Source organism: Hypomesus transpacificus, chromosome 3 (assembly GCF_021917145.1).
Source record: "Hypomesus transpacificus isolate Combined female chromosome 3, fHypTra1, whole genome shotgun sequence".
NCBI classification, from domain to species: Eukaryota; Metazoa; Chordata; class Actinopteri; order Osmeriformes; family Osmeridae; genus Hypomesus; species Hypomesus transpacificus.
Genome location: NC_061062.1, coordinates 10396020 through 10405687, shown reverse-complemented (window position 1 = coordinate 10405687; position 9668 = coordinate 10396020).

Below are 9668 nucleotides of genomic sequence, written 5' to 3'. Positions count from 1 at the left end.
AGTTACAGTTCAGTTATCAGTTAGTCGCCATGATGCTTCTGTTTTCAATAAACAGCTTATTTCAAATACGGCAGCACATCGTCATGAATATGTTTGCACAAAAATCTTTTCACCCGAGCACAAAGCATCTCCCATGTTTGTTCTTCTCGTCACCTTTTTTTTCTGCAAACTCATTATACTCTCTCTTTTCTTCCTGTGTGTCCAGATGGCAAGGCGTCTCACAGTCATAATGCCACGGTAATCCTCCTTGCACATGGTGCCCCTGGCCGGGTACAGGCTCTTCCTATTGTCTACCAGCCTCACTAACCACCACACAGACCACAGCTTTGCTGCCCGCGGTTAATGGGCATGCAGTTCTTGGTTGTACTTCTCCTGCCTTTTGGTGGCCACAGGGTGCACCAACGCATCACGGCTTAGAGGAGAGGTTTGAGAAATGTCGGCTCAATATTTTAGTTTAAGTGCTTCTGATGCCAACGACAATGCTTTAGATGCACTGAAAGGTCAGTGTGCTGTTGTGGATTGTGGTGGGATTATATATTGAACAGGTCAGGTTAGGGTGTATCAATATTTTCAGCATTTGACACCAACTTGAAATAATTTCACTCACATCTGTCAAACATTTCAACCCGTACGTTTAGGTCCTTTTTTATGACCGAGCCATTTTTCCCCCCACAAATATGTCCCTCCTTTCACTGCTACTGTTGTTTATCTCTCTCCCTGGCTGACTGGAAGAGGGAATTTTTGCAAGCTTAACGCAACCAGGACCCAGAAAGTATTTTGTAAGCAAATATTTCTGAACAAATGATGCTCTGCATGTCATCTGTATATTTACGATGGCTCAAAAGACATGGGTGTGTGGGTCTAATTAAAAATGTGAAAGGGTTAGCAGCCTGCTGCTTCCCTGTGAGCCTCTTGTTGCCAGCGCCTGGCAGCTCTCCTGTCAGCCAGCCAGCTGTTTAGTCCTGCCCTGAATTATTGCCAAGGACCGAAAGGCATTGTGGGATGCCCGGTCTAAGCACCACTATTGTGGCCCTGTGCAGTCAAAGGAAGAGACTCTTTCTGAAGTTTTGAGGAAAGGACTTAGGTTTGGTCAAACTGTTTCAGTTTATTTCAAACATCGAAATGGTCCGATAAAGTATCCTACTTTTGTTTGTTGGTTGTTCGATACGTACTACACAACAATAAATGTATTCTTGGAATGTTGATGGATTTTCCCATCCACACAATGAATAAAACACAAAACAGAGCCATTTTTCCCTCAATGATTCAACACGTAAACAAAGATCTTGATAAAAATGTTTATTTTTCATGACAGTATACTTTGCTATTCACTCAAGAACAATGTCACACAAAATTGGTGTGCTTGTCATTGTTTTTTATTCTGGGAACCTCTGGTTTTGTCTGTGGGATTGTATGAGATCGACGAAGGACTTCCTTTTGGCAAATTGTTATTGGATTGCATGGATAAGAACACACAAATGGGCTCAGCTGATTGGAGGGTACATCAAGACACTGGAAGGACATCCTGCACTTAAAAACGTTTTGAACAAACGTTTAACTCAAAATAAGCATACTATTCTGTTGTGAGTAGTATAGAATGGTATTGTGTCCATGTACCATATGGTTGAATCACATTTGTTTTGACCATCACTCTTGCCAAAAAGGTAAAAATAATTCCCGATTTCATTACCGACTAATATCAGTACATTCAGTACAGTACTTAAAATCCTACTACGTTCGTACATCTGTCCAACCAAGCTTTACACAGGCCTATCTAGTCTCACCTGGTTATCTGAGTGCAAATGAAGGCTGGCGACTAATTTTGGCTCTGCAACATCTTCCATGCAAGCTGCAACATCAAACCTTGTACTCTCTTGCTTCCCGGATGCCCTTGCGGCTTAAGCTTGGAGAACGACTCTTGTACTGGGCTTTTTAACCTTCAACTGTTCGTCTGATCGCTCGTCGGCTTCTCACTCTGATCACCGTGATGCCTCTTACACCCATAGGACTGTGTCAAACAGCATTTGGCTGCCTTGACGGATTGAGAGTCGGTAAGCAGGGAGTGTGTGCAGAGGATTTGTGTATAATTCATTATTATTGCTAAGTATATAGCCCTGGATGCGTCTCACAAAGGACTTCAAACGTGCTTTCCATCCTTTGGGCTGACACATTCTCAGGGAGCCCGTGCTGCAGCTAAGTGTATGTGTTTTCAAGACTTCAAATATTCTTTGAGTCTCAATTTTGCAGACAAAAAGAAAGGAAACTGTCGGGAGAAAACAACAGCAACCAAAAAGTTTCCCCCTCCTGCCCCCCCTTCCTCCCGCCCCCCCATCCTCCCGTCCCCCCCGTTGCCTCCACCCTCCGTCCTCCCTCCTCTTTTCTTATTATCTTGTTTCTCTTCAAGGAATGCATGTGTTTGTTCTCTTTGTTTCGCTCCGGAGACGCTCCCTCTCTTCTTTCTCTCCCCCCTCTTTTTGTTTTCTCCACTGAAGCTTTGCGGGCCAAACGCTCATAATCATTTCAAAGGTCTTTAAAATAATAATAAGTGTGCCACATCGCGATAAACAACGTGTCAGGGAGAGGAAGTTAACATTAAAGCTGACTCCCGGTGATTTCACAAGACACCCCCCCACCCCAACCCTCTTCACACACACCGTCCAAACCTGCCCCACAACGAGGCGCACTGTGACCTCTCCATCTTGGGTTCTCCTTTCACACCCTTGTTTTGGTTTCTGTCACTCCATTTAGCAAGTGTTGCAGTAACAGGACAGTAGAGTTTGCAAGATGCCCACATGAGTGTCGGCAACTTTGGAAGGCTTGCTAAAGTTACAATGATGATATTGGTTTGATGTATCTTCTATCTGTGCAGTAGGACAGTCAGTGGCTTGAATACTGCACTGTACATATTGGCTTCATTACAGGCGCCCAACATAGTTGTTTAAACATAGGCCTGCTGAGGATTATGATAAAAACATTGAGCACAAAGCAAAGACATCAGATCATCGCAGCTTCTATCTCCACCCCACATTGTGTTTAGTGTTGACCCCCAATAGTATCTCACTGACACTGTTGTATGTAAACACATTTCAGCGAGAAAAAAGCTGCTTCCCTCCTGCACCTATAAAGGGGTCTCCAGAGACGCTGTTTGGAGAATATTTTGAATCTCACCCCTGGAGGAGTTACTGTCCATGAATGTTTTAGACTCTGCCTCGTGGCTGGACGTTGTACCGAAATATTTTACCTGAAACAAGCAACGAGAGAGGACACACTGGAGCATCACAATAGAAGAGAACAGTACATGGACGTTTTCTGTGATTTGGTTCTAATGGCCAGGATTTACTTTTTTTTTTTTCTTTTTTTTTTCAAGGATTATTTATTTATTATTAATTTAATTACTTGGATTGCTAAAAACACATTAACACACAAACACACGCACACACACACGCACCCATGCTTTCAGTATCTCATACACACATACAATACAATCTCTACTGTGCTCTACTGTGTTCATGAGCACTCTGCATCACTCTCACATGTCAAGCCTGATTGCTGCTGAAGTTGCTTACATCTAAACATCACAGAAACTCTCCGTTTTTTTCTGTCTTTCATTTCTCCGACTTATTCGTCCTTTTACTATGCTTCATGTTGCTCATGTCATGAGGGAAAGTGAGTAGAAGACACCTTGCCTTGTCTTTAATCCTGTCTCAGGGAATGAAGCAGGCACATCTGAGATTTGATTCATCAATGGATTCAAACAGGATCTGTGAGTGGTGTAAACAATCAAATCTACCTACAACACACACCAAGATAGGGCATCTCCGGGTCGTCCAGCACAACCTTCAAGTGTATTTTTTGTGTTTCAAAAGGATTTCTTTTGGTTATTGTAAATTGGCCTTCATAGCCTTAACAACTTAGCAGAACAGTTGATAAGTAAGCACTGATTTGTGGGATTGTGCTGTGCACAAGAATAAACTGCATGTATAGAAAATAAAGGATTTCAACTGAAACAATAGTTGTTGCTATCCTTGCAGTATAAGGCCATATTTGAATGCTAATCAGTAATACTGTAATAACCTGTAAGAGGGCTGAGGTGAGGTCTCATAAGATAGCTCTGTACAAGCATGCAGTGTATTAGTGAAGGCACCTTGTACCTACATGTGCATTTGCTCCTGCCTCTGTGTGTTTGTGTCTGCCTGTGTGTGTCTGCCTGTGTGTGTCTGCCTGTGTGTGTCTGCCTGTGTGTGTGTGTGTGTGTGTGTGTGTGTGTGTGTGTGTGTCTGTGTCTGTGTCTGTGTTTGTGTCTGTGTGTGTGGTGGTGGGAGTTGGTTGTGTTCTCAGTGTGATCCAGTCTCAGCCATGTAGGTGGTTGGAGGCTTCTCTGCAATGTCGCTGCTGTACCCCAAGACTGTCACACACAACACCAGGACAGATGTTCCATCATTCTCTACTCCTTCCTTAAAGCACTGGCATCTTCTGGGTGTTTTAGTGTATTAGTGTACAGGTACAAGACTGTCTTATATATAAGTACAGAAGTGTGTGTCTGTAAGCATGTATGTGTGTGTCCTTAATTCTCCACAGTTAGTCGATGTTCAGGCCTATATGTGTTCTTGTCTGAGCGAGTGTGTGTATCTGTGTCCAAGCATATGTTTGTCCAAGCGTGTTTGTGTGTTTCTTTGAGTGTTTGATTGTGGTGAGCAGAAGTATGCGTCTCTCTCTGGTCTCTCTCTGACTGTGCTCCCAGTGACTCTGGTCTTCAACATCAGAGAGATTCCACAGCAAGGTTTTAATTAGGCGGTGACTTAACGTTGGCAGAGAGTGTGGAGATCCTTATTGAAGCCCATAAATCTCCAGCGATGACAGCGCCACACCCCATGGCCCATATACACGACTGTGTAACCCCCCCCCCCCCGGACCTCCCAGGGGGCGCAGGATCAACCACCAACCTCTCTCTCTCTCCCTGTCTCTCATTCTCTTTCTTTCTCTCACCCACACTCACACAGACACACACATTATACGCTTACCACCTCACTCGCACACGCACACACGCACACACAGATCTCAGATCGTCAGATAGTCTCTTTTAGGAGAGCAGCTCCATAAATCTTAATCTCTGTGTCATGATGTGCAAGCAGCCCTGCTGGGACACAGAGCCCAGCAGATAACTCTGGGTGAACCACTGCCCTGCTCAAACCTTGACACCTCTTAAGGATTTGATTTTCCACACGAGCGTATGTGTGTGTCTTGTATGTGTGTATCTTTGTCTGGTGTGTTTGTGTGTGCACAGCTTTGTGTATGTATGACCATGGGTGCACATAGGTGTACATGAAAGTGTGATTGTGTGTGCGTGTTCTTATGGATGCTTCTGTCTTGTGTGTGGAACCATATCCACTCCGGCTAAAACGTTCCTACTGTCATCTACAGTCATTGATGAACTGTTGAGAAGAAGGCCACGGCATGGAATGTTCCAGATCCCACAAGCTTACTTTATTAGACCAGTTCAGCTGAATGCCCAAGAATACTTTATGCTCAATACACAGCTAAGCTAAGCGACTCTAAACACACACTTTAACGGGTACTTTAACCCCAGGTGAAACCTGGACGCGAGGACAATCAAAATTCACTGTGCATGATAACGATGTTCCTATTCTTGTGCCGTTACTTGCCGCCTGGACAAAGACATTTGTGAATTTTCCACCACCTTTCCCGCCTGCTCAACACACCCGAAGTTTCGGCTCAATTTGACGCGCTAACCCATCTGCCATTAGCATGCTGATGAACTTTCACACCATCTTAATTTCCAAATTAAACACCTGGTTTAGCCCCCCCCCTCTCTCTCCCCTCCACGGCTGCAGAGGTGTCTCTCTCCCAGAGAGCAAGTGAGAGCAGTGAGCGTGTCACTAGTAGAGGTGGAGAGAAGAAGGTGGATTTTCTCTCCTATTTCTCTCCTGTTCTCTCACTTCTCTTCACTCCTCCTTTTTCAGACTCCCCCCCCCCCCCCTCCATCTTTCAAGTAAACTTCTGTTTGGTGTCCTCTCTTTGCTGTGAATAGCACAATTGTTCATTTGTGCGTGAGTATGTGTGTGTGAATGTGAGTGCGCATGCGTGTGTGTGCTCAATGAAGTCAGATGTTGGGCTAAACTGACACCTGCATTCTTTGATAGTTTGATAGTTAGGGTTTTTTTTGCCTTGGGCCACAGGCCGCACCGTGTGATGAACTTCTCAGTGCTGCTGCCATACCTTCCCACTATGGTATGCATTTGACATCATGCTATGCACTTTTTGAGGTTTTATACCATCTTGTCGAACATAATCACACTTGTTCACTTATCCACAGCAATACCTGTCTGTTTACATGACCTGATGAGTTCTGGCAGGCCAAGAATGAAAGCGTGAAAACGCTACACTACCCCACAAAGTAACTCGGTAAAAACACAAAATTGAACCTCTGATGGATTTCTGTTGTTCAATGTCCAAAATATGTCCTCTCCAGAGAATGACTCTCTAGGTGAGTGTCTATGAACATCACTCCTTCACATTTGTCTGGACATAAAACAGACATGAGACTGGTAGTATAAACTATACGTATGTACATTTTCATCAACACACTCAATTCTCATATCACATTCAATCACCTGAATGGTGGCTCTTATAAAAAAGACAAGGCTTCCATAACAAGACGAGATGGCGTCTGACGAGTGGAGGATAACAGATTTGAACCATATGTAAAATGGTGTTTCACCTGCCAGGGTGTTGGGGGCTGTACTGCAGGATGTGTGTGTGTGTGTGTGTGTGTGAGAGAGAGAGAGAGAGAGAGAGAGAGAGAGAGAGAGAGAGAGAGAGAGAGAGAGAGAGAGAGAGAGAGAGAGAGAAAGAGATAGAGAGTGACAGAGAAAGAGAGACACAGAGAGAGACAGAGAGCCAAGGCAAAGCTCATAAAAGCGCTGGCGTCAAAGGAGACAAGGTATGTCGTCTGTGGGCTTAATGGCAGACCAGAAGCAGCAAAGCCTGAAATAAAGAGATACTAAAATGTATGAAAAGAATCACCCATACAGCCTGATTATGACTGCAAAGAGGGGGGAGTGGAAAGAGGAGGAGAGGGAGGGGAGAAAAGAAGGGAGGAAGGCTTAGAGAGAGAGAGAAGAGACATAGTAAAAGATGCAGAGAGAATGGGGTGGAACATGATGGAGGGATGAAATGGAGATAAAAAAGAGAGGAAAGAGAGGCAGTGACGGATGTGTCTGTTTGTGTGTATGTGGTGGGGTGTGGTGGGGGGACTATTTGAGTCCTACATTTCAGTAATCAATCAACTTACAATTCATTATCGGAATCCATTTTCTTTGATTCTCAATGAATCACATGTTGATGGTCCTGTAAAAGCACATAGTTAAGCCCGTTTGAGAGAGAAAGTATACGTGTGACTTAGACATAAGATTTTTTGCATAAACATCCCAATTACTATCTATCCTCCAGTAATCACAACATTAGCCTCTGTATGTCCTGTAAACACAGAACCAACAGGCTAATAGCAGAGTAATAACATTGTCAGTGACAAATTCTGACCCCTCGTTTGAGAGCCATTAGAATTGGCCATTAAGACAAAACTATCACACTGTATCTACCAAATGGGCCTTGGTCACATCTAAGTGCCTGTGTTATTGGCCTGAGCGTGCTACCTCCCACTCCTCAATAGTCCTTCATTCTTCCTCTCTGCCACCCATCTCATCCTGGCGGAGGAATGAGCCATTTGGCAAGCGCCCGGCTATAAATATAGAGAAGCCTGTAAAAAAGTGTGTTGTGAATGTGTTAATTACTAATTACAGACAGAGAGAGAGAGAGAGAGAGAGAGAGAGAGAGAGAGAGAGAGGAAGAGGGATTGGAAAATAGGCCCGAACAAGTCAATACAAGGCAACAGTGCATGTGAGTGAGTGTGTGAGTGAGAGTATGTGTGTGCATGTGTGGGTATATGTTTGTGTGTGTTGTGTCGGTCTTTGCTCCGCTTTGGGTTTGAAGCCACAGCACTGAGTGCCACTAACACAAATAAGCCAAATCAAACAGAGTAAATCAGAAGGACCATTAGGAATGTTTGAATGTTTTCCCTCCCTGATTGTTGCTCTGGAAATCCTTCTTGTGATGAGATGCCAGCATGTTACTGTAAGACGTTGCCCCTGTAGATATCAGACTACCCCTCCCTCAAACACAGCCTTCTCTCTCTCTCTCTCTCTCTCTCTCTCTCTCTCTCTCTCTCTCTCTCTCTCTCTCTCTCTCTCTCTCTCTCTCTCTCTCTCTCTCTCTCTCTCTCTCTCTCTCTCTCTTTATCTCTCTCTCTCTCTCACACACACACACACACACACACACAATACACACACTAGAGAGCAACGGTGGCAACATTTCAGAAGCCATTCAGATTGTTATGAAGCCAGTTACTCACAGTTGCATATTGCACTGGAACTCCTCAGCTAAAAGGCCTCTCTCTCTTTCTTAGTCCTTTTTCCAAAACGTCACTTTGTTTGCCTTCCTTTCACCTCCATTCTCCATTATGTTTGAACGATCCAGACCCACTAAATAGAGGAAATAACTTTTACCTCACAGTCATACAAAGAGAAATTAGTGTCACATAAAACTTAACTGGATCTCCTTCTCACTTCCCCACCTGTCATTCCAACAGCACCATAAAAACACATTATGACCATCTCACTCTCTCTTCTATTTAGCTCAAAAGAAGGATGTTTTCATAATATTAAATAATATTGCACTGTATTTTCCTCCACACAGCGATAATAGGAAGGCAGACACAGAGATAGGGAGAAGGAGGGTGAAATAGAGGGAGAGAAGCGAGGGATTAAACTTTTAAGAAGGTGGTGACACCCGAACGAACAATTTAGGGTGTTTCTTTCGGAAATAAAAGACAAATAAAATGATAGATTTTTCCGGCATGCCCCATTTTTTTCTCCCGTATTTCCCTGGCTGGCTGACTGGCTGGCTGGCATCTCATCTGCCTGGGAAACTTTGCAGGTTGATCATTAGAGCTGGCATGCACCTGGTCTCTGGGAGGCTTCCGTCGCATCTCTCCAGAGTAATGCGAACTTCTGCAGCTGTCCCGGCTGCCTGTCTCCCCAGTCCCTCCTCTCACTGATGTTAAAAGAAATCTTTATTGTCAGCCACATATCCTATTCACTTTGTTCACCTGCACTGACAATCCAGGACCGCGCGCATGTGTGTCTGTACTGTAAGAGTGTGCGTTGGTGTGAGGGTGTGGGTTTGTACAGGTACTGTATACTGAATGTGTGTAAGTGGGAGTTTGGCTCCACATTAGTGTGTGTGTGTGTGCATGTGTGCATGTGTGCATGTGTGAGAGAGAGCTAGAGAAAGAAAGCAATAGGTAGTAAGAGAAAGGCAGGGAGGGTAAGAATTTGCACATTTGTGTGTGTGTGTGTCTACCCATCAACAGTAGCCTACTTTTCCCCTCTCCTCGTCTTCCTCATCTCCCCACATTGCCATGCCTGAGCTTCTAAATGGTCCCTCATTAGTTCAGATCTGTTTGAAATCTCCAAGTGAGAGGCTCCTAACGAAGTGCAGCAGACACAAGCCCTCCCCTACAGCCTGACAGGTACTCGCCCCAGTGTGGATGTGTGCAAAGCGTTTTGAGTGTGTGTGTGTGAGGGAAGGGG